This window comes from Oryctolagus cuniculus, chromosome 5 (genome assembly GCF_964237555.1).
Source record: "Oryctolagus cuniculus chromosome 5, mOryCun1.1, whole genome shotgun sequence".
Taxonomy (NCBI): Eukaryota; Metazoa; Chordata; class Mammalia; order Lagomorpha; family Leporidae; genus Oryctolagus; species Oryctolagus cuniculus.
In genome coordinates, this window is record NC_091436.1 from 91,473,863 (window position 1) to 91,479,862 (window position 6,000).

Consider the following 6,000-nt stretch of genomic DNA (forward strand, 5'->3'; position numbering starts at 1 on the left):
AAAAAAAGAAGAGGAAATTAGAAATCTAAAAATTATTGTTGGGAATCTACAAGAGGGTTTTTTAATAGTATCCTGTAGATTCCCAACAATAATTTTTAGATTTCTAATTTCCTCTTCTTTTCTTTAGTTTGACTGTATACTTTCTTGTGCTCTGTCTTCTAAGTCTGATGGTCTCTCTTCTGCTCACTGACTCTGTTTTTAAGGCTCTCTAATGTGATTGTCATTTGATCTATTGAGCTCTTCATTTCATTTTGATTTCTCTTCACTATCACACTTTCCTGTTCTACTAGTTTCTGCGTTTCATTTTGATTCCTCCTTAAGATTTCATTTGCACGAGAGAGATTTTCTATCCTGTCCAGTAAGGATATCTCTAGTTCAAGAATTTGTTTTTGAAAACTTCTAAATGTTGTTATCATAATTTTTTTTTTGAAATCCGTATCTTGCATTTCTGCTATCTCATCATCTTCATAATCTTGGCTTGGGGTGTCTTGTTCATTCTGGGGCATCATAATGTTTTCCTTGTTTTTGTTTCCTCAGTTTCTGCGTTTTTTGCTTGGCATTGTGGAGATATTATTTGGATTCTTCTCCCTCGCTGTGTTTTTTTTTTTTTTTTTCTCTTTATACTCTGAGTGTATTAAGTGGACTGTCTGCTTTTTATGGAGCCTTAGATGCTTGAGATGGGTGTGGCCAGAGAGCTCTGTTTGGTTCTTCAGGGTTAAGGGTGTGCCAAAGGTGACATTCCCAGGTTAGGTGTGGTAAATCTCTCTCTCTCTCTTTCTTTTTTTTTTTTTATTCAGAAGGGAAGTAATTCCACATAGCTGAGTGGAATTTAAGGTAGTCAGCTTCCGATTTCTGGCTCCTGTTGGTATAACATTTGCCTGCTCTTTTCCAAGGACCACACAGAGGATCTGTTCTGCCCTCAGTGTGGGCTCAAATTCTCCTGCAGTGTCTCACAGGGTTGCCAATGTTACCGAATTGTAGCATCTCTGGAGAGTACTCACGTGAACTCTGTGAGTTCTCTCACCCACCGTCTCTTTTTTCACAGTCTCAGCTCATTAGCTCCACACATTCACTAGGTCCTAATCTGTTATTTCACCCCCTCAGAAACAGGTTTTTCTGCTTGGCTGTGGGCAGGAACAGCCCTGAGTTCGTGCAGCTTTTACGTATGATCAAAATGGTGCCTGCACTTTGTCTTGCTTGCCTTTGAGAGGTGAGTGGAGAGAGAGAAATTGGTGTTCGTACCAGTCCTATTTTTTTTTTCCTCTCTCCTCTAGTTAGCCTGGGGAACTTTCACCCACGGAGATTCAATCATCATTCCCTCTAAGCTCCTCCTTCCACTTTCCTGCTGGTGTCTTGGGCTACTGAGGTTTGGCTCACCTTGCATTGCAGCGCTGGTGCCTATATTCCATGGCTGGTGTCCTGAGCCATGGGCTCCCATGCCCTCCACACAGGTCGGCTGTGAATCACTAGTTCTGAAAGAGTTTCCTCTTCTGTTTCTTCCCCAACTCTTCCTTGAACCTGCAGTATCTCCACTTTTAACTAACTGTCTCTTCCCAGACTATCAGTGTGCTCCCTTCTTATTCTGACGTCTTGCCGGCAAGTCGGGTTACTTCAGAATAACCTCCAGATCATAAAATCTTTCCTCTATTTGGTCTATTCTGTTGTTGAGCTTTCAATCATATTTTTGACTGATTGTAGTTTTCATTTCTTTTTTTTTAACTTTTCTAACTTTTATTCTCATTTTCAGGGATAAGAGCATTTGTACAGAGGAATACCTTGTCACAGTGAATAACAGCTGTTAGATTCTAGGAGAGCTGTCCTATCACACATCAACAGTGAATACGGAACCAGAAAAAGGGAATTCATTTTCTTTCTTTCTTTTTTTAATCAGTAGACTGGAAATCGGTCTCTCTCTTTTTTTAAACTTTTATAAAATAAATATAAATTTCCAAAGTACAACTTTTGGATTATAGTGGCTTTCCCCCCTCAAAACCTCCCTTCTACCCACAACCATCCCATAACCCACACCACCTCCCATCCCATTCACATCAAGATTCATTTTCAATTATCTAAAGTTTATATTTGGTTATTTTTTACCGATTTTTTATTTACTTGAAAGTCAGAGTTTCACAGAGAGAGAGAAGGAGAGGCAGAGAGAGAGAGGTCTTCCATCTGCTGGTTTACTCCCCGATAGGCTGCAATGGCTGGAGCTGTGCAGATCTGAAACCAGGTACCAGGAGCTTCTTCCAGGTCTCCCACATGGGTGCAGAGGCCAAGGACTTGGACCATATTAAACTGCTTTTAAAGGCCATGACAGAGAGCTGAATCAGAAGTGGAGCAGTAGGTCTAGAACTGGCACCCGTATGGGATGCTGGCTCTGCAGGTTGCAGTTTTACCTGCTAAGCCACAGCGCTGGACCCTATATTTGGTTATTCTTAATGTTTCAATATCTTTGGTGACTTTTTCATTCATTTTGCTGATTGGTTTCCTCATTTCTTTAAGCCATCTATCTGCTTTGTCTTGTATCACGTTGATTTTTCATGCAATTCTTATTTTGAATTCTATTTATGGCCTTTCAGAGTTTTTCTTCAGAACAGCATCTAATTCTGCAGACTATTATGTTGTTTTGGAAGTGTCATTTTTTGCTGTCAGAGTTTGTAATCAATTACAGTAGGGACTGTGATAGTCTTGGCCTCTTTCTTGTGGACATGAAGGTGAGTGGCCCCTTATCCTACTGGCGAGTCTGAGTGATGCTGGGGCTTGTGGCACCAATATCTGTGGCTCTAGGACTGTGTGCTGTCAATGAGCGCTTACTTAGGAACTGCTGGGAGAATGCAACCGGTGCTGGGGCTTATAACATCCACAGCCCTAGTCCCAGGACTGGGGGATGTAAACTCAATGGTGCTCCAGTTCTACAGGGTGACTGCCAGGTGTACAGAAGAATTTTCATTGGCAGGTATGGGTCCTGAGAGGTGGAATGAAGACATGTTCTTCTCAAGGTCCCACTGTGTAGATTCCAGTGTGTTTGAGGAAATTAGTTCTGATTGCTAGAGTCCCCGGAAGGCAGAGTACAGTGGGATCCTTAGCCAGACCTTCTAGGGTAGGAGCCAGGTGTTAGGGATAGTTGTAGTCACCTCTATGAACCAGAGATACAGATAGAGCACTTCAGGTACCATGAGTGGTGTGAATTACTCCAAAGATTTGAATATCAACATCAACAATCCCAGTTACGCAATGCGCAGGTGAAATTGTCTCCAGTTCTCACAAGGCATGTGAGGGTATTGCAGGGGTTTGAGACTGGGGATCCCTGCACCATAAGTTAGGAGATGCAGAGGTATTTCCTCAGGTCGGATCCACATATTTTATGGGCTGCTGCTTGTGCTAGCTCCAAGAAACCGAGGGAATCAACCCTGGATTATGAAGAGTGAGTGAGTGCATCTCTGAGGCTATGTCAAAGTTCCCAAAGTTGCAGGATGCAGGGGGTTGGCCTTTTGCCCCGTAAGTTGCCCTGACTCTGGTTCTGGTAGCTTCTGGAAGCAGGTGATCAGGGTTCAACTGCGTGACTCTACACAGCCAGGTTCTTTACTCAGTTACCTCCTTTGCTGTGCCTCCAAATGAACCAATTTAAAAGTGAAATAAGAATGATAACAGATATTTCTCACAAGAAGTCAGAGAGGTGATAATGAGTGTATAAAAAGATGCCGTATATCACTAATTATTAGGGAAATGAAAATAAAACATTATTTCACACATTTTAGGATACCTATTGCCAAGAAGATAAATAATAATGCATTGTCAAGGATTTGGAGAAAAGGGACCCTTTGCCTGCTGTTGGTACATATGTATATATGTGGAAATCAGTATGGAGCTTCATTTAAAATTTAAAATGAAATCACCATGTGATTCAGCAACCCCACTGCTCCAAAAGGAATGATGTCAGTATGTTCAGAGATGGCCATACTCCCCTAATCATGGTAGCATTATTCACAATAGGCAAGGTATGGAGCAACTTTCTGTTCCATTGATTGATGAATGAATAAAAAATAAACACACACACACACACACACACACACACACAACATTCCATCTTTAAAAAGAAAGAAATTTTGCCATTTGTAAAAAGATGGACCTTGAGGGTATAAAATAATTGAAAGAACGAAAGACAGATACTGCACGATTTCACTTATATGTGGAATCTAGCATGTCTGATTCATAAAAGCAGATAAGAAAATGGTGGTTGTGAGGACCTGGAGGTGGTGGAATAGAGAGATATTTATCAAAATGTACAAAATTTCATTGAAGCAACATGAATAAGTTCTGGAGATATAATGTGCATTATGGTGACTGTAGTTAATCATATTGCATTATATGATTGAAATTTGCTCAGAGTTAAGTATTTTCAGTATACACCCAAAATTAAAACTATATGATGTTATGATCATGTGAATTCGTATGAAAATGGTAACCATTTCAAACATTACTTCATACTTCTAAAAATCTATTGTTTTAATTTGTATCATGTATCTCAGTAAAGCTGGAAACGTTTTTAAAAATGATGAAAAATAATAGCTGTAAATTATTTGGTTGGAGAAAAATACAAGCAAATCCTAGATTAGATCAAAATTTGTTTCTTGCATTAGAAGTCTTAATTTAAATGACATCTACTTAAAAATAACTGTACATTATTGTAAAACAAATGGTCATAATCAATAAATGATAATATTGCACCATCAAGTTTAAAAACCAAAGCAAAATTTCCCCATTAACTATTCAAAGAAAATCTGTCTTATCCCTCCACAGAATACTTGTTATTCTTAAAGTTACTTATGACTAATTTCCTTGCACCTTAATTATAAAGAAAGTTACCTTCTGCATGTTTCACTTAAGAAATAATGTGTAATGTTTTATAAAGCTGTTAAACTAAAAGAACTGTCATCTTACCTTTTATGAATATTACGACATGAATATTAAAAATCATGCAGCATTTACTTTGCATTTAATCTGTCTGTTTTCCATCCTTCGTTAGAAAAAAATAAATGCATAAAGTGAAAATGTATATGCAATTTAGATACATTCTATGTATTTATACAATGTATACCTAGATATCTACTGCTGGCAATTTGCTATATTTGCCTTCATTTTTTTGTTTTTTGAATAGAATAGAACTCAAGATTTAACCAATCTAGTTTAGTGAATCCCCTCAATAGCAGTAGTAGTGTGTCCCTCACACACCCTAGATTCAATCTCTGGTAAACTATTAAGAGAATAATCTCAATCTATTTACTACAAGATTATATTATGCCTTTCTTCAAACGGTAAATGAAAATATGCTCTTTGTATCATTCTATATTTTTCTATTTTCATTCCCCATGTTGTCCTGGAACCAGCATCAACATTCTAAGCATTGCACTATTAAAGAATAGTTAGGTTTTATCTAATCATTAGCTGATGAACTTCTAGGTTGATTCCATATTTTTCCTATGTTAATTTGGTTGATATAAACATGGGAGTATGGGATTGCAGGTATCTCTTTCAAATACTGATTTTACTTCATTTGGATGTATTCCCAGGAGTGGGATAACAGCATAATCTGGTAGATTTTTTATTTTGTTTTGTTATCTGAAGAACCTACATATGATTTTCCATAATGTTTATAATTCATTTTCTTCATTCATATTTTAGGGTACTCTTTTCTCCACTATCATATTGTTTTTTGATACTTGGATAATAGCCATTCTAACTGGAGTGAAGTGATAATTTATTTATGTTTCATTTGCATTTCACTGATGGCTAGCAATCCTCAGCATTTTTTTCATGTGTCAGTCATTTGTATTTCATCCTTTGAAAATGTCTGTTCAAATACTTTGTGCATTTCCTTTTTAATACATTTTAATTTATTTATTTATATATTTACTATTAGAAAGAGTTTAAGAGAGAGAGAGAGAGAGCACCATCCACCGGCTCACTCCCTAGATGGTTGCAACAGCCAGGGCTGAGCTC